Source organism: Biomphalaria glabrata, chromosome 11 (genome assembly GCF_947242115.1).
Source record: "Biomphalaria glabrata chromosome 11, xgBioGlab47.1, whole genome shotgun sequence".
NCBI classification, from domain to species: domain Eukaryota; kingdom Metazoa; phylum Mollusca; class Gastropoda; family Planorbidae; genus Biomphalaria; species Biomphalaria glabrata.
Window position 1 is genome coordinate 29,193,176 of NC_074721.1, and position 22,778 is coordinate 29,215,953.

At 37.6% G+C, this 22,778-nt stretch overlaps 1 protein-coding gene and 1 pseudogene across 1 annotated transcript in view; one reads left to right on the forward strand and one right to left on the reverse strand.

Moving 5' to 3' along the window:
* The window catches only part of LOC106058866 (muscarinic acetylcholine receptor gar-2-like), a 237,880-nt gene that overhangs the window by 22,841 nt on the left and 192,261 nt on the right, over positions 1-22,778 (reverse strand). The window lies entirely within an intron of this gene.
* On the forward strand, positions 562-4,188 carry LOC129928960 (uncharacterized; annotated as a pseudogene).

Sequence of the window (22,778 nt, forward strand, 5' to 3'; positions counted from 1 at the left end):
CTTCACCACTGTCCTAGCATCATGTCATCAACACTGTCCTAGAAACATGTCATCACCACTGTCCTAGCAACATGTCATCACCACTGTCCAAGTAACGTGTCATGAGGAGTAGAAAGAGGTGACATTTGTTTTACCATTAGCTTACAGATGAATTATTGGGTTAAAAAAAAAAAAAACGCCGAACCAAAGCGAGTTATCTCAAAGTAAGTCACATTGCAACATGACGTAGACTGTTTCACCGTGAAATATCTGACAATGTAATTAATTACACCAGTTTAACAAGGAACTTATCAAAGAATTTAAAAGAAAGCGCTATTCGAGAATAACACTTTTTATTCTTTCTCTCTCTGTCTCTCTCTCTGTCTCTCTCTCTCTCTCTTTATCTCCCTCTCATATTAGTAGACTATAGAATCAAACTCTATAGAGATTTCTCTTTTTTTTCCCTAACGAAATTTTAAATGATATTTCTTAACTCTGCCACTCGACTGACATTTGCTTTTTAATTCATTGCAGGTTTTATTTCCCTTTATTTCTAATGTTGCCCTTTAGACTCTGTTCACGATGTTTCTGTGTTACAATTGTATGTGGCAATACAAAGACACTGTAGCCTGTTTACAAAGAAACATCATGAAAAGTTTTAGAACCATCTCTACCGCAGTAGAGCAACGGGACTCTAAAGCTAGAAGTCTGGTCACGGCGCCAGAGACCTCCGTTAGAATGGACAGCCTATCAGTTTGGTGATCGCAGACGATCTATCATGGCCGCCAGCGATGCTGCTTCCTCCGTTCTCTCCCCTCCCTCTCCCCCCCTCCCCCACGGACTTCTTCACACTTATAATGTTCTCATCACTTTCTTCCAGCCATCGCCCCTTTCCCTTCCGGAAGACCTCACTCTGCGCATGCTCTGTGATAAGTTCTATATCTTTCGATTTCGACACTAATTCTGTATCCGGATACGCAACAATCGAATATCGTCTGGGTCTAATTCTTAACGTAAATCATTTTATTCCCCGCGCTATCTGTCTGTTCGTCTGTCTGCCTGTCCATCTCTTACTTTTAGATCTCGAAACGTTATTAAAAACGTGTTTCACTATCTCCAAAATCATGCTGGAGACTGGTGCAACGGCTATTTTTTTTTAAAGGTAAAAAATGGATTGTACACTTCTGTAGAAAAACCATTAAGCATTTCAAAAATAAGATTTAAAAAAAAAATCACTTTTGTTACATTTAAATGGCCCAACAATTCATCATTATGGCATTTTTAGAGATTCTCATCAATGAAGAACTATAAATAGCTAGCTCTCTGGTGTACACAATAAAGAAAAAGTTAATAAACTATACCATTATTTCTGTCCACTATTTAGCATTAGAAAAGGCGGTAGCTAAACGGGAAAGCGCTTCGCCTCCGAACCGGGGGTCGCGGGTTCGAATCCTGGTGAAGACGGGAATTTTTAATTTCGGGATCTTTGGACACCCCTGAGTCAAGCTATCTCTAATAGATACCTGACATTAGCCGGGGAAAAGCAAAGGCGGTTGGTCGCTGTGCTGGTCACATGACAAACTCGTTAACCGTGGACCACAGGAACATATGACCTTTAAATCATCTGCCCTATAGATCGCAAACTCTGAAAGGAAAGCTTTACTTTACTACTACTATTTAGCACTATTTGTGGCTCATATTTAGTTGTCTAAATTAAAGTTAAACGTAGCGTCATGTTTAGTTTATCTTGAAAACCTGTAATAGATCTTATAAATGAAACAAAACAATATTAACAAATTAGTCAAAAGAGAGGTCACTGTTGTAGATGCCATTGATTTTGTTGTGTTTTTTTTTTCCAAATTATATGTGTAGACGACGGACAAGTAGAGGCTTCTTGCGAGTTTATGTAACACAAACTCCCTTGGTCAAGATTTTTTATAATTCTTAAGGGATGATCATTTCAATATAAATTGTAAACGGAATACACTAAATGCATGGAATGGGTTGCCTGAATCAGCCCTGTAAACCAACGTTTAAGCAGAGTTTAAGTCATTGATTAAAATGCATGACATGATTGACGCATGAAATGCTTAGAACGTAATTATCTTCTGTTTTGAACGAACGTCTGTAATATATAAGATAAGATTTTTTTTTTCTAAAACTCAAAATTTCATAAAACATAATTTTTTTATATTTCTCTTTTTATATTTAATTGTAATATTGAAATGACAAATCTTGGCACTCATTTTATTTTTTTTATATCTCTAAATATATTTCACATTTATTCCAATCCTACTTTTTTTTCTTCCTGTTCAGATATTTTGTGGTAATTTTTTTTCCCTTCAGATTTGAAGAATTCAATGCAAACGTCTAAATAATGGAATAAGTTTATTGACATTTGGATTCTTGTGATGAATGGTGCTATGAATAATGAATTTCTCATTAGAGATATATAGCGAAATAATGTGCATTGGCTCAAGTGCACGTGACTTGTAATGACATTGCTGGTCTACTTAAATATCCCAACGCCTGGGTCATGACACAATATGTTGGAACTAACTAAATAGGCCAGCCTGATAGAGGGAGAGGGGTTTAGAGGCACGAGACCTGAGAGGAAGGATGTTGGATCGAAAGTATAGTAATGAACAAGTAGACGTTGGTCACTGATTTAGAGTTGGTCACTGATTTAAAGTTGGTCAATGTTTTAGAGTTGGTCACTGTCTTAGAGTTGGTCACTGTTTTCGAGTTGGTCACTGTTTTAGAGTTGGTCAATGTTTTAGAGTTGGTCACTGTTTTAGAATTGGTCAATGTTTTAGAGTTGGTCACTGTTTTAGAATTGGTCAATGTTTTAGAGTTGGTCACTGTTTTAGAGTTGGTCACTGATTTAGAGTTGGTCACTGTTTTAGAGTTGGTCAATGTTTTAGAGTTGGTCACTGTCTTAGAGTTGGTCACTGATTTAGAGTTGGTCACTGATTTAGAGTTGGTCAATGTTTTAGAGTTGGTCACTGTTTTAGAGTTGGTCACTGTTTTCGAGTTGGTCACTGTTTTAGAGTTGGTCAATGTTTTAGAGTTGGTCACTGTTTTAGAGTTGGTCAATGTTTAAGAGTTGGTCACTGTTTTAGAGTTGGTCAATGTTTAAGAGTTGGTCACTGTTTTAGAGTTGGTCACTGTTTTAGAGTTGGTCACTGTTTTAGAGTTGGTCACTGTTTTAGAGTTGGTCACTGTTTTAGAGTTGGTCACTGATTTAGAGTTGGTCACTGTTTTAGAGTTGGTCACTGATTTAGAGTTGGTCACTGTTTTAGAGTTGGTCACTGATTTAGAGTTGGTCACTGTTTTAGAGTTGGTCAATGTTTTAGAGTTGGTCACTGTTTTAGAGTTGGTCACTGTTTTAGAGTTGGTCAATGTTTTAGAGGCGCATTCTTTTGGTAATTTTGAGAGAAGTACAACTCAGTCATACGTCACTGCAGAGAAAACGAGGAAATAGAAGATCCACTTCTCGGAGAAAGTCTCGCTTTTCAAGTGAAGAAGGAGAAGGAGAGAGAGAGAGATGGAGAGAGAAACAGGGAGAGAGAGAGAGAGAGAGAGAGGAAAAGTGATGGAGACGTAGATTGGGACAGAAAGAGAGGAGGGAGAGAGAGATGGAGAGAGACAGGAGAGAGAGAGAAGGGAGAGACGGAGAGAGATAAGGAGAGAGAGAAGGATAGGGAGACAGAGAGAGATGGAGATAGATATAAGGAGAGAGGGGGAGAGAGATGGAGAGAAAGACAGAGAGAGGGGAAAAGAGAGGAAGAGAGAGAAAAAGAGAGAGGAAGAGAAAGAGAGACAGAGGAAGAGAAAGAAAGAGAGAGAGAGAGGGAGAGAGAGAACCGGTAAATGATCGGACTCAGTCTATTACTTGTACAGGGACAAGGAGAATCCAAACACACACACACACGCTGCCTGCTGGACTCAGTACTGTCTGTGTGTTGGGAGAAGTTCTATTAGTTGAAATGTACAGACTTTAGTTAATGGTATTACGTAGAGCAGTTTTTAAATGACCAGATCTACATGTTGGTCTTTATACTAAGCTTGACCTAAGGTAGCTCATACTGGTGCCAGTACCGGACCCCGTCCCCTTGCGATGTTCACTGCCCATAGGTTGCGTCCATGCAACATAACAGTACAACTTGTACACACTGGACCTCATTCACCAATTGTAAACAAACAACATTTAGCCACGTGATTCTCTATCTCTTATATACAAATTACGATCTAATTTGTAATACACAAAGACTATCACATGAGTTTTTTCGTTGTTTTATCAATATTATCACGTGACTAAATGTTGTTTGTTTATGATCAATGCACGAGGTCCATTGAGTAGTTAGAAAAAAAAAAACAATAAATAAACATTACAGCAATAAATTCAGTGTAGATCTATATGTTTATTAATCACTCCAATGTTTAGATTAAATATTAAAGTAAAAAGAAAATTACGCACTCAAACACGGAGATTTGGTTTTTCTCTTTTACTAATAGCAATCGAAAATAGAAAATGAATGTCTTAAAACAAACAAGTCTTGTTGAGAAATAAAGACATCCAATACATCCACTTCATCATCTTGAAATAACTGACCAACTCTTCGTCATCTGATCTGAAATAACTGACCCAATCTTCGTCATCCGATCTGAAATAACTGACCCAATCTTCGTCATCCGATCTGAAATAACTGACCCAATCTTCGTCATCCGATCTGAAATAACTGACCCAATCTTCGTCATCCGATCTGAAATAACTGACCCAATCTTCGTCATCCGATCTGAAATAACTGACCCAATCTTCGTCATCCGATCTGAAATAACTGACCCAATCTTCGTCATCCGATCTGAAATAACTGACCCAATCTTCGTCATCCGATCTGAAATAACTGACTCAATCTTCGTCATCCGATCTGAAATAACTGACCCAATCTTCGTCATCCGATCTGAAATAACTGACCCAATCTTCGTCATCCGATCTGAAATAACTGACCCAATCTTCGTCATCCGATCTGAAATAAATGACCCAATCTTCGTCATCCGATCTGAAATAACTGACCCAATCTTCGTCACACTGGCATCATCAAAACTCAGACAGGCTCTTAGAGTAAGCTAAAACTGATGGGTTAAACTATTTTAAGATCCAATGTCCTCTGTAAAACCCTAAGGTCCTTCTTTTAGTCTACTATTTGTCAAAATCACAGGGTGATCTACATTTTCTCAGTACATCCTACAGGGTACAGTGCCAGGCGACGGAACGCGAGGAAGACTCGTAGAACATGGTTGAATGACATTAAGAAAAGAAGAGGCCTATCTTAGAGCTAGCCAGGAAAACCAGTGACTTAGCAGAATTTAAGTCATTGGTTAATATGCATGACTGAATGCATGACGCGTAGGACGTAATCATCTTCTTTTTTTTTTTTAAGAAACGTCTGTATTATATAAGATAAGATAAGAGCAGAAGAGGACTGAAACAAACGGCACGTTGTTGTGAAAGCGTCAGCACTGATGTCAGATGCACCACTGCACTATGAGGTCACGTGATAAAGAAGAGGTATTTGGCAGACAGTACTAAAGGTCGGCCAGTAAGTGCAGTCCCTTATTTCCAGTAGCCAATAGGAGATGTACACATTTACACAAAAATGAAGATACCAACGCTTCCGTTTTCCGCATCCGTTCCGGATAGTAGATGTGTATATGTAAGTGTGTGTGTGTGCATATATATGTGTGTGTGTGTGTGAGAGAGAGAGAGGGGTTAGAATAAAGATATCTACCACTATAAAATAGAATCAGATCCCTTAAGTGCAAAGATTAGTACGGACAGTTAACAAATCCCAGAGAAGCTTGTCAGTAGAGATAGGACCCTCAGTCATGCCACTTCCACATACCATTGCCTACAGTAACAAACAGCGGTGTTTTCTTCTTCGCATCCCCCCCCCCCTTTTCCCCGCTTCCCACGCATCGTACCTTTTTTTTTTTCAACCGCTCCCTTCCGTCTCAAACGTTACGCACATTCCACGCACTACTTCGCACATCTCTACCACTAACTACAAAATAGTCCATTATTAACATCTGGAGAAAGTCAAAGAAAACAAACAAATCGAGAGTTTGTCCCTGTCTTTAAAAAAAAAAAATTGCGCGCATTCCAAACACATTAAATACAGCAACACAAGCGTCCGTTCTTCTAGTAAGCCTTAGCCATACTTTCTCTCATTCCACCCCCTCCCCCCCCCCCCATTGCAATCCCCCCACCTCCCACCAAAGATCTTCTTCAACCTAAGAGTCTGAGGACTGTACAGTAACAATCACAGACTTTGACATCTATCTTATCTTCATCTTCAGAGAGTCTTGTTGGTAGACAGCCTGCTTCATAAAAAAAAATAAAAAAATATCTAAATATAGATTGAGTACACGTCCCGGCCATGATATCCTACGACAGATGTTTTTTTTTACCGACAGGGGGCGCTTAACTCAGATTACACGTACAGCTATTAATAGATTTTACTTCTGTTTTTTTGAATAGTGGGCCCAGGGAGCATAGAGTGTGGCAGAATGTCTTTTTTTTTTATATCATTTTTTTATTATTGAGCTATCATGTATCTAAAAATAGATTATACTGCGGATTTTATAGCTATAGGTTTCTTTTTGTAGGCGATTCTTATTTTACATATGTATTAATAATCTGAGAAAATATTTCGTTCCTGTAGTCTTCTCCTTTTATCTATTTGTCTATGTAATAATAGAATTCAATGTAAACCAATTACAGGCTTGACAAAATAATCATCTAAATCTAAGGTGTTTCAATATGTTAATTGAATTGTCCCTTTGGGAATAAATATTATTATTGTCTCCATTTCAGAGTGATATATAAATGAATAAATAAACAGGTAAATCGAAAGAATTAAATAAATTAAATTATTAAGAATGAAAGAAAGAAAGAAAGATAGTTAGATTGATTAATAAATAGGTAGATAGATTGATTGATTAAAATAGATAGATTGATTGATTGATAAATAGATAGATAGATTGATTAAAATAGATAGAAAAATAGATTGATAGATTGATTAATAGATAGATATATTGATTGATTGATTGATTGATTGATCAATAGATAGATAGATAGAAAGATAGATAGATAGATAGATTGATTGATAGATAGATAGATAGATAGATAGATAGATAGATAGATAGATAGATAGATAGATGGGATACATTTTTAGCCTCTACGCATAAAATATGCAAACAATTGTCCCCCCTTTTTTTTTAGTTTAAAGTGTAAGTATAACATTGATTTTATTTCATCTCTAAGACATACACAGGCACGTAGCGAGTAGCGCATCTCTATTTTTGTACTATTCATGACTGTTTAGATCTATTTGTTTCTTTGACTACATGTTAGAGGACCATTGTTGCTTCCATTTGGTGGAATGTCGAAATGTTATTTCTAGTCTGGTGATCATGAAACACATTCGACGCTTTTCTGTAGACGAATATGTTTAACAAGCTTACGGAACGCTAATTAATGCTACGGAAATAGTGCAATACAAATTGAACTTATTTTTTTGATTTAGAAATATTTAGATACACGATCATTTTTAATTCTTTGCGTACTTTCCTATCTTAATTTTTTTTTTTTTTTTTTTTTGGGGGGGGGGGGGAGCACCCAAGTTACCTCTCCTAGGGCCTCCATTTACCTTAAGACGCACCTGCAGCCAGACGTAACACGTAAGCTGAAAAAAAAAATCCAGCCGCTGGATTTTAAGAAAATCAGTCTTCTTCCTCTTCTTTGTAATTGTCCTAAGATTAAGTATCTTGCAATTTTTGGTCTATGGAAGCTTTCTCTAAGACTCTTGCAACTCTAGGTCTATGGAAGCTTCTTCTAAGACTCTTGCAACTTTTGGTCTATGGAAGCTTTCTCTAAGACTCTAGCAACTCTAGGTCTATGGAAGCTTCTTCTAAGACTCTTGCAACACTTGGTCTATGGAAGCTTCTTCTAAGACTCTTGCAACTCTTGGTCTATGGAAGCTTCTTCTAAGACTCTTGCAACTCTTGGTCTATGGAAGCTTCTTCTAAGACTCTTGCAACTTTTGGTCTATGAAAGCTTTCTCTAAGACTCTAGCAACTCTAGGTCTATGGAAGCTTCTTCTAAGACTCTTGTCTTGCAACTCTTGGTCTATGGAAGCTTCTTCTAAGACTCTTGCAACACTTGGTCTATGGAAGCTTCTTCTAAGACTCTTGCAACTCTTGGTCTATGGAAGCTTCTTCTAAGACTCTTGCAACTCTTGGTCTATGGAAGCTTCTTCTAAGACTCTTGCAACTTTTGGTCTATGGAAGCTTTCTCTAAGACTCTTGCAACTCTAGGTCTATGGAAGCTTCTTCTAAGACTCTTGCAACTCTTGGTCTATGGAAGCTTCTTCTAAGACTCTTGCAACTCTTGGTCTATGGAAGCTTCTTCTAAGACTCTTGCAACTTTTGGTCTATGGAAGCTTTCTCTAAGACTCTTGCAACTCTAGGTCTATGGAAGCTTCTTCTAAGACTCTTGCAACTCTTGGTCTATGGAAGCTTCTTCTAAGACTCTTGCAACTCTTGGTCTATGGAAGCTTCTTCTAAGACTCTTGCAACACTTGGTCTATGGAAGCTTCTTCTAAGACTCTTGCAACTCTTGGTCTATGGAAGCTTCTTCTAAGACTCTTGAAACTCTTTGTCTACGGAAGCTTCTTCTAAGACACTTGCAACTCTTGGTCTATAAAAGCTTCTTCTAAGACTCTTGCAACTTTTGGTCTATGAAAGCTTTTTCTAAGACTCTAGCAACTCTAGGTCTATGGAAGCTTCTTCTAAGACTCTTGCAACTCTTGGTCTATGGAAGCTTCTTCTAAGACTCTTGCAACTCTAGGTCTATGGAAGCTTCTTCTAAGACTCTTGCAACTTTTGGTCTATGGAAGCTTCTTCTAATACTCTTGCAATTTTTGGTCTATGGAAGCTTTCTCTAAGACTCTTGCAACTCTAGGTCTATGGAAGCTTCTTCTAAGACTCTTGCAACTTTTGGTCTATGGAAGCTTTTTCTAAGACTCTTGCAACTTTTGGTCTATGGAAGCTTTTTCTAAGACTCTTGCAACTCTAGGTTTATGGAAGCTTCTCCTAAGACTCTTGCAACTCTTGGTCTATGGAAGCTTCTTCTAAGACTCTTGCAACTCTAGGTATATGGAAGCTTCTTCTAAGACTCTTGCAACTCTAGGTCTAAGGAAGCTTCTTCTAAGACTCTTGAAATTCTAGGTTTATGGAAGCGTGTCTATTTCAACAAACTTCATCTGGGAAAGATTATGTAAATTATTGCCTCCCTTTTACCGATGGCTTTTACCCCAGGACGCTAAGATTAGAAGAAGCGAGGCCAAAGGCTGAGCACACTGGGGAAACTCCATCATCTTCCCTATCTGTACAAAATCAGCGGTGAAGGTGTCCGCCATAAAAAGGCGCTTTTTAGAAACCTTGTGTGAATAGTGATACGTTTATTTAGGGCTTTTTTACATCTCCGCCAGTGCAATGGACCCAAAAGAAGATATTTTAAAATATTTAAAAATAAAATTCACAATTATTAAGAGTACGCTAGATGTAGATTTACATGTAATCCAAAGTCTTTTAAAGATAATTTCACAATTAATAAATATTATCCCAACGGCAGTAGAAGGTCTGGATTTATCTTCCCTATCTGCAGTATTCTCACCCTTGCCTGATATTTATATCGAATGAAACACGCTAATATATCCGTGTATATCGAATAAAGCACGCTGTCATAAGTATATATAGTGAATGAAGCACACACATATATGCATCTATAGTCAAAAGAGGCAATCTATAAATCAGAAAGTAAGGTATTTGTATGTATGTAAGTATGTACTAAGTATGTATGTATGTGTGTATGTCCTGCATAGAAATAAAAACCGTTAGACCAATCGTGATAAAACTTGGGATAAATGTTCGTTAGATCATGAAGGATACCGTAGCGTATGTTTAATGTCCCCCTCCACAACCTGGGGACCCTAAAAAGGAATGAAAATACCTAGATTTATCTTTTTGATAAATCGGGTAAACCCGTTTTCACACTCAACATTTACTTTCATAGCAAAAAAAAAAAATGAAGGGAACATTCGCCATGTTTGACATAGATCTAAATAAAAACTACTAGATCAGTAATACCCTAACTATGGCCCGCAGGCCACGGGACATATCCAGCTAGTAAATTGAAGGAAGGCGACTGATCACAAACACAGAACATATACAGTGTCTTGAGCATAGCTCCTTCATCAACTCTAGAATTATGCGTAACTTCTTCTAATTCAATACTTCTTCTAAGTCTAGACTCTTAACAGTGCTCACCTACTGCACCACTATCTTGTCTTCAAGTAAGTTATGAAGGAGCCTATCAGTTGATATACACTCATATATATAAAAATATATATATATATGCAGACGGCGAAACGAAAATCTAAATCGACCACCGGTAAATTATGGTTATGCTTGCACTGGAGTGGCAAAATATGTAGGTCACAGCTGGGGCTGTGTACCACGAGAAATACTGCATTCTTCATTAATCTCTATTGCATATTATTATATAGTTATTTTGTATTTTAAAAAATAACCATAGAATTTAAAAATTTTCATGCAATACAATTTGGTTACACATTTGTGTTTTTGGGAAAAGAAAAAAATATTTTTTTATTTTACGATTCTGTTTCACGTTAAACGTTTTGTATAAGCATTAAGTGATCCATCAGAGTTTACTGGTGAGCCTCCTGGAATTGAGTTTTAAGTTTTTGGCTCAAATGTTGTGTTAAATGGTATAAAATATAACAAGTCTAGCTCAAGGCTATAAACGTGTTTCTCTGCCTGTCTTGACTGAGTCTGCATGACGCCACTGTAACATCTTATACAGATTAGCCCCATTTTTAATGGAAAAAGAAAAAAAAACAAAAAGTTAAGCATCATATTTCAGAGTGAGTCATAGATATTTATAGAAAAGTCAAGATGGGAGGGAACTCAGAGAAGTTACTTTCTTTCTGTGGAAAGAAGAAAAAAAAAAAGACATAAAATGAAAATACAACAGTTTAATGGGAAGGCACATAACATATGTGTACGTGTAGGCTAAGTGTGTTTATATGGATGTTACGCTCTATCAGATCAATTTCGTACGCTACATCATGAGAGAGTTTGAACGAAGCGGGATTTGGAAGGTGCTGAAGGTGTTGAGTTCAATTCGTATCATTTTCGGAATTAAAATATATTGTTCCCTGACGATGAAGAAATAAAAATGATATTTCTCAAAGAAATTATGGAATAAACTAAATTAAATTTTACAAGTTTAAAAAAAAAACAAAGTTAGCTCCCCTTATAAATTGTATTAAATTATTAGATATTTTCCGTACAGTTACCTCCCTTTGCAAGGAATTTGTATCTCACTTTGTTACTAGCCGAAGGGCAGATTAAATCTATAAAACTAAATGCTCTCTATCAAGTAAAAAATTGTTGGCTCTCATCTCTAAGTCTGTGATAAAGTTAAACAAACTAAACATCAACCAACACGAAACAAGGCACAACATGAACAAAGCCCCGCCAAAACCTGTACAAAAGAGTTCAACAGATCGCCTTGGACTTGGACACATGTCGACCACAGATATGGCTTTCCTAAACAGGCCGGCACCACGCTGAATGCACGCCATCATGGCTTTATAATTACAGGACCTGATTGCTACCACGTCTGGGCTCCACAGTTAGGACCCGTCCCGACTCAGCCTCCCTCCTTCAGCATCGCTCAACATTGCTCTAACTCCCAATAGCAACATTACACACACACACACACTTTCTCTCTCTCTCTCTCTTCATCTCTTTCTCCATCTCTTCGTCCATCGCTGTCTCCGTCTCTCTATCACCCTTTTCTCTATTTATCTCTATCACTCTCTCGATCTCCCACTCTCTTCGTCTCTCTATCCGACTCTCTCCCTCTCTCTATCCATCTGTTTCTCTCCATCTGTCTCTCCATCTCTCCATCTCAACTCATTTCCTCCTCTGTGTCTCACTCTAACCTTCATTGAATTCACCAAGTCATTAATTTCGATCTCCTTGTAAATATTTAGCGGACAATCTCATCGCTAGCAATAACAAACAAACAAACAAACCAACCCAGATCGCCACGATGTCGCGTACATTATTGATACAAATTCGTTCAAACCTACAGACAAGCACCCAATACCGAAAAAAAAAAGTTTCCTTTGAAATGTGTTTATTTGCAGACCACGCCCCCCCCCCTAATGCCTCCCTCCCCCAGTGCTCCCCCTGCCACCCCCACCCCCCTTGTGTCTCTCAGTCCCGAGCAATCTTTTTTCACCCCAAAAACCCATCAGCGTTACAAATTATTGATGGGAGATTGTACATGGGAGATTTGGGGAGAGGGTAAGGATAAACAGGGGGAGCGGGGCACGCTCTCAGCGCCCATTAACACAACACCAACACACAAGGGAGCGTTCAAAACTCTGTTAAACAATGATCCCCAAACGGTTTTGATTTGCTTACACTTTACTTTACTGCCTACATTCAAACCTGAGAATCTTTCTTTACATATTTTTTTCCCCATCAAAATACAATTATTATATCTTGGGGTCCTCAAGAGACAAACATTGATCAAGATACGGAGAGCTCAACGATAAAAATTCTTACATCTGAGAAGAAATAAATATCTTCTCAATCTGAGAATCTTTTCCTGGTTTGATTTTGTAGGCCGAAAATAAATTCACATTCATTTCTTTTTTTTTTAATCCTGTGGCTAGAAACAATTGGAAATGATTTGATTTTCTTTTCCTGTGCTACTTAACATTAAAACTATATGTCATACTGTAAATCTTTATGTCATACTGTAAATCTTTATGTCATACTGTAAATCTTTATGTCATACTGTTAATCTTTATGTCATACTGTAAATCTTTATGTCATACTGTAAATCTTTATGTCATACTGTTAATCTTTATGTCATACTGTAAATCTTTATGTCATACTGTAAATCTTTATGTCATACTGTAAATCTGTATGTCATATTGTAAGTTTGTATGTAATATTGTCATACTGTATCTGTTATTGTGATTTGGTATGTACTACTAGAAAACTGAACGTATAACAACATACACATTGATCTACATGATCACGGTACTGCGGTACTTTTTGTAATACTGCACGTTTTGCTGCACCATTGCACATGGCACTTCACGTGATCGTATGATACTAAACATGATACTATTGGCCTTTTTGCTGCTACAACGCTGTACGTGACACCTCACGTGATCCTATGATACTAAACATGATACAATAGGTCTTCTTGATGCTACAACGCTGTACGTGACACCTCACGTGATCCTATGATACTAAACATGATACAATAGGCCTTCTTGATGCTACAACGCTGTACATGGCACTTCACGTGATCCTATGATACTAAACATGATACAATAGGCCTTCTTGATGCTACAACGCTGTACGTGACACCTCACGTGATCCTATGATACTAAACATGATACAATAGGCCTTCTTGATGCTACAACGCTGTACGTGACACCTCACGTGATCCTATGATACTAAACATGATACAATAGGCCTTCTTGATGCTACAATGCTGTACGTGGCACTTCACGTGATCCTTTGATAATAAGCATGATACAATATGCCAGAATAGGCCTTCTTAATGCTACAACGCGTACGTGGCACCTCACGTGATTAATGCTACAGAAAATGATAAAATAGGCCGGAATAGGCTTACTTGATGCTACAACGCTGTACGTGATGATATGTTTTGTTTGTGTGTTGCTAATCACTCGAAGCACTGCAACCCTCTCCTCCTTCAGATTTTAGCGTGCTACGTAAAGTGAAGATCTAGATCTAATACACAGACCATCCAATAGTTCTGCTCGTACAACGACATGTCTGTGGCTCACCTCTGAGATGGATGGAGACCCTTGCGTTGTGCTAAACGAAAATTAAGATCAGTGAAAGATCAAGATTTAATCCCCTGGTGCAGCCGTAGCGTCAAAGCTTATACAAAATTGTGACTTTGCGAGATTATGTCGCTTTTGTAAGATCACTGTTTAAGAATAGTGACTTATATAAGAAATGGTTTCACAGTGTTTTGTAAAGCAATTTGAATGTCTAATTACTTTTAGGCGCTTACTATGCGAGTGTACTCTCTTAGTTTGAAAATGAATAATAATGAGTATGACTAAAATAGCTACCCAGAAATGGTATTGGAAAATAAGTAATGACTTTTGAAGGCGAAAAAAAAATGCAATAGAAATTGAATATATTCAAAGTTCTAAACAATTTAAATCCGACAATGGCGTAGTGAGATCCAAGATCCCAAGAAGGGCAGCGTGCTTGGAACAGACATGACTAAACTACGGCGTGCGGGCTACATCCGTCCTCTGACAAGGTGCCTCCGAGACTTCTGCCCACAATGTAGAAATGGGACGCAGAGACTCGCTTCCATTGGTTGCGACGATGTTTACCCGAGACACGCCAGATTAAAATTCTTAATAAGACCCCCCGCCCCCTTGACCGAACTAGTGAGCGTGAGTGGTAAAGCATCTGGATTGCGAACCGAGGGGTCCCGGATTCAAACTCCTTGAAGACTGGGACTTTTAAATATCGTTTAATTTTAGGTCCATCCAACTTTATGTAGGTTAAAAGTAAAAGCCGTTTTGCTGGCCACATGACACCATCTTTAGCCGTCGGTCATAGAAATGGATGATATTTACATTATCTTCCATGTTGTGAATGGTATATTGGTGCCTGACGTTTTACTTTTTTTTTTACCCATCCCTAAAGAGGTAGGGAATCACTGATAAGAAACAAGTGGAAGAGGAATTGCATAACAGGGAGAAATTGTGACATCGACTTCCGCCAACATGCCTTACAACGCGGAACATTCTAATCATTAGAATAGATTGGATAGAGTTAACAGTAATTTTGTAAGTGAAATCTGTCTAACCAATCGAAAAACTCTGCAAACAATAATTTCATTATATTAATAATGCACTGCGATAGTCCATATTTGCCTATTTGGTGGTGGTTTCTAAATAGTAAATAATTGCCAATTGCTAAATGTTCAGGATATATTTATATGCAATAAAGGTTTTATTAGCGAGTTTTTTAGATTTTTTTTTGGCACTGTTAGCTGGGATAAATGAGGGGAAATAACCATCCAGGATATTATGCAAACACTGGGAATAGAGGGAAAAATAAACAAAGATGGCGGTACAGATGACGGAAGTAGTTGTATGAAGCAGACACTATCCCAGCCACAGACAGGAAGTTGTCATTGCTCTCTGTCAAGGACACGCGCTGCAAACTTGCCGCGTTGGTATTTTTCTTTTCCATTCCCACGTCTGCTATGGATTGTTTCCCCTCTCGAAAGTTTTCCACCAGAACTTAGTTTCAACAGTTTTGTATAGGTTTTTATTTCTGTTTCCTTCTTTCTTCTGGATATTTCATTTTTCTTGATAACAAAACAAAAGATTTCTTTCTCTTCTTGATTTCTTACTATCTTCTTTCTTTTTCTTCCCCCCCCCCCATTTTCTAATTCTTTCTTTCTTAATTTTTTCTTCTTTCTTTTGTTCAGATTAATTGTTTATCTATATACCTAGGTATTTTAATAATCCTTTTCTCTTTTCTAGTCCAATTTCTGCTTTTTAAATTTTTTTTTTTGTTAAATTGAATTTTTTAATTCTTTCATCCTTCAACGCTATAATTGTAATTCCCCAACCCCTCCCCATTTTTGTCTCTCCACTGGTTAAGTTTATAATGAATACATCTTCTTTTCAATTCTGTCGAGAACTGGTGTAGAACAAATTTACAGATACAAAGTGTAGTCCCAAACTGCTATTTTTATCAATGGCGGTTGAAAATAGTTGAAATAATCAACTTTGTCAGTAGCAATAAGATGAACAGAATCACTTTGATCGAAAACATATTTAATTAATCTATGTATCAATAATAAACCTTCTCAAAGGAGTTGGGAATACATTGTAAAAGTAAGAATAACATAGAACATCTAGACACTAGCCATATCATACATGAAGGCATCTACACTGTAAGGTTATCATACGTGCAAGACATCCACACTGTAAGCTTATCAAATATCAAGACAGCTACACTGGTAGCTTATCAAACATCAAGAGTCTAATCTGTAAGGTTATCAAAAATCCATTGATAAAATCAAAACACAACATACAAAACTGTAATGAATGATACGTATAAACTTACAAAAATAAATTAGTTTTGGTGTTAGCTACTGGGCTAGGACCTACTCTAGTTCTTCACTATTTCAATGATCTCACATTTCATCTCTCTATTTCTCTTTCACATTATCTCTTTGTGTCACTTTCTGTATGCATCTCTATTTCTCTGTCACATGCTCTTTTTGTTACTTTCTGTATGCATCTCTCTTTCTCTGTCACATTATCTAATTGTTACTTTCTGTATGCATCTCTCTTTCTCTGTCACATTCTCTTTTTTGTCACTTTCTGTAGGCATCACACTATTTTTGCGTCACTATCTTTTTGTGTCACTTTCTTTGTCTTTTTCCTTCTTGCCACTTTCTCTAATCTCTTTTTGTCTGTTTCTTTGTTTCTTTGAATGTCTGCTTACTTTCAATTTATCTTTGTCTATCTAAATCATTGTCTCTTTGTCTCTCCTCTAACACATTCTCTTTCTCTCTCGACAATTGTCCCTGCCTCTCTCAGTTTCTTGTTTTTAGGTCTCCTCTTGTCGTCTCAATTTTATAATACACTGTATAGTGTCTGTTTGAAGTTTACAGGAAGCTTAAAGTTCTCGTTCTAACTTACAACATCAACATCGACACATCGACCAAACTAGCCGAAAGAAAACGTTCAGTCCTAGCTTCTTAAATCAATTCCAAAAAATACTTTGTAGTTACCAGTCATCATTTATACTGCTAGATATATACTCAAAATGTGGGTGTTGCGTAACTAACGCTCTTCTTTGACAAAAAATACAAAACAACAACAACAAAAAAATGCTGTTCAAATTCACTAAAGCTCCATTGAACACGAGTTAAAGCTCTTCCAGGTCGACATCATTTGATTGCACTCTCAGATGCTGAATATTTCAACAGTTGAATGAATGCATAGAGCAGCTTTTCACATTGTTCGGTGGTTAACGATTTCTGGGAGAAATGAAGAAACTAGGCAAGTGGAACACTTCCTCAGTAGGAGTTGGAACAGCCAACACAAATATTTAGCTACCCGACTAAATGTTCTTTAAGAATAAATTCAAATTAAGAAAAAAATTTCCGAAAGCCTTTAGATCTTCATTTATCCCTTAGTCTGTTGGACCATTGGGGCACCACACAAGATTCGTCAACCGTCTTTCTCCATTCCGATCTGTCTTTTGCCTTGGATAGAACCTCTTTCAAAGGCAGTCCCTTTTTTTTTTGTCTTCTCATCACTTTCTCTGTCTGCCTCTTCTTCTGTATCCTGGTACTGTTCCCTGAAGTATGGTCTTTGCAACCCTCAAAGATATGGCCTCTAGACAGCGACAGGTTTTGGTCAAGTATACCTTACCTGTTGATCAGGTCTCTTGGTCTGAATGTAATGAATTTGAAGGATAAAAAAAAGTGTACTTCGAAATCAAAGCCGTTGGACACTAAACAAGAGACACCATCGAATACCAAAGCCTTTAAACGTCTTTAAAAAAAAAAGTAAAACGACCTTTTTTCTGAAGTCATTTCTATAAGTTATTGTTATTGGCAAAGTTTGGTACCAGTAAGGTCAAACTCCACTAAGAACGACATGGGATGACGGCTTCCTCATTTCAAGTTTGATAACAACCCAAAAAAAAAATGCAGAAGGCTAAAAATTTTCATAATTTTTTGGTTTAAAAAACGGAAATAGTTGTTTTTTTAAATCATTATACATTGACTTTAAAAAGTATGCTGAGTAGAAAGGAAAAAAACAACTCCCTGTGTTATAGATTTAACTCTGGAGGCATGTCAAAAATAGAGAGTTAATAACGGCCAAAAATTCCTGAATGGTCTTTTAATGAGGAGGATTATTTCTGACATGACCATGTCACCCCCTTCCCCCTTTGTGCTCCGCTTCCCACCTGCAATTGGAAACATGTCTTACTATATACGTCTAGCCGTTTGAAGGTCGCGTCGTAGCCGAGCATCGATTATACCATTACACAGAGCATCCTTCAATGCCAGGTACTCCCTGCCCCAAATAGCTATGAATGATTGCGTTTGTCAATGTAAGTCTTCCAGCGGATTCCCTTGCTATTTGTGTCTGTCTCTCACTATATATATATATGTTATACCTAGTTTTTGTTCTGGCGTGAAGATGGTTCTATATTTGGTGGATCTAATTTGAATAATCTCATGATGTTCGCGAGGATCCTAACAAAAAGTTCAAAGGTTTGAGACGTCTTGAACGTGTCATATTGAAAGGAGATGATTACATCACGAGAAGCCATCTTGGGGAAATGTAGAACATGTTTTAATACCATGTACCATCAATATCAAAGGCCTGGAGCGTATGTTACATTGTCAGACAGAGGTCGTTTCTTTGTGGCGTTGCTGGCGAGATAGAGAGGAGAAAAGGTAAATGAGAGAGCAAAAAGAGGAAACAGAGAAAAGAAAGCTGCCCTCTGACACTGTCATTGTCACACTTGCAGTGTTTGTTCTCCTGAGACGTCGGTATCAAACAGAAAGACTTCTGAGACGTCGGTATCAAACAGAAAGACTTCTGAGACGTCGGTATCAAACAGAAAGACTTCTGAGACGTCGGTATCAAACAGAAAGACTTCTGAGAAGTCGGTATCAAACAGAAAGACTTCTGAGACGTCGGTATCAAACAGAAAGACTTCTGAGAAGTCGGTATCAAACAGAAAGACTTCTGAGAAGTCGGTATCAAACAGAAAGACTTCTCTGGGGGTTTCCATTTAAAGTTTCTGCTCTCCGTCATGGCTACACGACTGCAAGACTTATATTGGCCTCATTCAGTCGTAGAACAACTATTGTTCATCTCAAAGCCCTATTTTGGAGATACACTCCTGTCCACATATATTGCCGGTCAAGGTGGCTTTCGCTTTGGAGGTAGAGGAGCTGGCCATTTTCCGTGTGGCACGCTTTTCTTCAAGAGCTGAGGCCCATGTTTTCTCGCTGTTTAAAACTATCTTGGTCACCGTCTCTCTCCAACTAGTGCGGTCTAAGGCTATGTCTCCCCAATGGTCAGTATCAATGTTCACTGATTTTAAATCCCTTTTTATCACATCAACGTAACGGAGGTGTCGGCGACCAGTTTCCTTGAGCCAGATGCAAGTTGCCTGTAGAAAATGATTTTTCGGGATGCAATTGTCCTCCATTCGGCGAACATGTCTGAGCCAGAGCAGGCGGCGTTGCCTGAGGACTGTAAAGATGCTGGGAAGGCCCGTTCTCGCGAGGATCTTAGTATTACACACACTTTCCATATTATTTTCAAGATCCTTAGAAGGCAGCGCAAGTGGATTGAGTTAAGTTTTCTCTCTTGCTTTGTGTAGGTAGTCTACGACTCACTGCCGTACAGTAGCGTGCTAAGAACGCATGCCTTGTAGACCTCCATTTAGGTCGCTGTGGTGAGCTTCTGGTTTTCCTATTGATCGTGAAGGCTGATGCGGCCTTGCCTATGCGTTTTTTTAATCTCCTCTTCTAGAGACAGGTCATCTTGAATTGTAGATCCAAGGTAGAAGACTGCGAGACTACACTACAAACAAAATATCCCCAGTGAAGATCTTCTAAAAATGAAATCATGGACAGTAGCACTGCTGACTAGTCGACAGCCACGCAGGCTAGTGCAATATCCCGTACTGAGGACGACCGTATACCAAAGACGATCAGTTTTGGGGAGCTAAAAAGATATAAACTTAATAGAATCTCTCCCTCCTGGTAAACACCTGAAAGTGTAACTCAGGCGTCAGCTTGCATTAACCTGCATAAAGCAATTGGCAGAAAATAGCTTCTTTAGGAAATAATGCGGGACAAATCTTTGAGACCTAAACTTAGAACGTACTGCTGGAAGCGAACACAGCAATTAAAAAAATACTTTTAATACTTTTAAAATAACAAAACTAACTTATCTAAGAGGAAGAACTACTTATTTACAACTTCATATCTCAATAATGTATAAGTTATTTCCCATTTTCAATACCAAACAAAATAATTATTACAAATAATTAATTCCTTGATTGGTTAATTGTTTTAAATTGATTTGTGTCTTGTCAGGTACATTAAATAGTTGCTTATTGTTTGAACTTTAATTTCCCTTGTCGGTATCAGACAAAATAATTAATTACCAGTATTCAATTGACCAATTGTTTTTCTTTTAATTGATTCATGTCTTGAATAATTATGCAAAGTTTCAACTTAATCCAAGAATAAATGTGGGCGAAAAAAAAGAGTACAAACTTTTGACCAGACAGACATACAGAGAGACAGACAGAGTTGTGTTGATGTAAGCTTTGTAAAAAAAAAAAAAAACAGAACTCAAGTCAACCTGGCAAAATGTCTAGGTCACGGGAGGGTTGCGTGACCCCGTGAAGCAATACATTTTTCTTTAATCTTCAGTCTATTATTATTGTCGTTGGTTAGATTATGACCTAACACATTCCAAGTAAATGCTAACTCAATCTAACAGTGTTGAACGCTAAAATATTTACCTATCATTGTAACGCATTCCAGCCAATTCAAAGCAAAGCGAACTTTTTGATCAGGAGTTATTAATGTGTTCAAGAAGTTGAAAGAAGAGACCATCATTTACCAAGGCATCATTTACCAAGGCATCATTTACCAAGGTATCCTTTACCAAGGCATCATTTACCAAGGCATCATTTATCAAGGCACCATTTATGAAGGCACCATTTACCAAGGCATCATTTACCAAGGCATCATTTACCAAGGCATCATTTACCAAGACATCATTTACCAAGGCATCATTTACCAAGACATCATTTACCAAGGCATCATTTACCAAGACATCATTTACCAAGGCATCATTTACCAAGACATCATTTACCAAGGCATCATTTACCAAGACATCATTTTCCAAGGCATCTCCTTAAGAACTAATGTCTCACAACTTCAATGAACATAGGTCATCAGGCAGAGACAATTCTCACTAGAGTTGAACAATGGTACATTCTGTTTTTGGTGGAATCTGTGTAGATAATGTTTGACATGCAGCGGGCTCTGTTAAAAAGTAAAGACTCTAACTCTAGATCCCACATTGGGAAAGTTAAGACCTGAGAGAGAGTGAGGTAGAGATAGGGTGTTACAACGAGACATTGGCTGTTATAACGAGACATTGACTGTTATAACGAGACATTGGCTGTTATAACGAGACATTGGCTGTTATAATGAGACATTGGCTGTTATAACGAGACATTGACTGTCATAATGAGACATTGACTGTTATAATGAGACATTGACTGTCATAATGAGACATTGACTGTTATAATGAGACATTGTCTGTTATAACGAGACATTGGCTGTTATAACGAGACATTGGCTGTTATAATGAGACATTGGCTGTTATAACGAGACATTGGCTGTTATAACGAGACATTGACTGTTATAATGAGACATTGACTGTTATAACGAGAAATTGACTGTTATAATGAGACATTGACTGTTATAATGAGACATTGACTGTCATAATGAGACATTGGCTGTTATAATGAGACATTGACTGTCATAATGAGACATTGACTGTTATAATGAGACATTGGCTGTTATAATGAGACATTGTCTGTTATAATGAGACATTGGCTGTTATAATGAGACATTGTATGTTATAATGAGACATTGGCTGTTATAATGAGACATTGACTGTTATAAAGAGACATTGGCTGTTATATCGAGACATTGGCTGTTATATCGAGACATTGACTTTTATAACGAGACATTGACTGTTATATCGAGACATTGACTGTTATAATGAGACATTGGCTGTTATATCGAGACATTGGCTGTTATAATGAGACATTGGCTGTTATATCGAGACATTGACTGTTATAATGAGACATTGACTGTTATAATGAGACATTGACTGTTATAATGAGACATTGACTGTTATAATGAGACATTGACTGTTATAATTAGACATTGGCTGTTATATCGAGACATTGGCTGTTATAATGAGACATTGACTGTTATAATGAGACATTGACTGTTATAATGAGACATTGACTGTTATAATGAGACATTGACTGTTATAATTAGACATTGGCTGTTATATCGAGACATTGGCTGTTATAATGAGACATTGGCTGTTATAATTAGACATTGGCTGTTATATCGAGACATTGGCTGTTATAATGAGACATTGACTGTTATAATGAGACATTGGCTGTTATATCGAGACATTGTCTGTTATGACGAGACTTTGAATGTTATAACGAGAATAAATGAGCAGCAAGGAACGATCCTTTTTAAACACACACACACACAAACACACACACACACATATCATTGACTTTATACATTTTTTGCTTTAAATGCAGAAATGATCCAAATCTTAGCCTGATGTCCACAGAAAAGTCATGTAAACCCAACTCTTGCTAACCTCCCAAGACCGGATGTTCAAGAAAAAAGCCCTGACAGCGCCACATCGAGTCACTTCTGCAGTCGCCGTACCACAAACTGTCAGCGGTAATGTGACTGTCGGAGATGAGCCATCCTGGAGCCATTTCTTTCA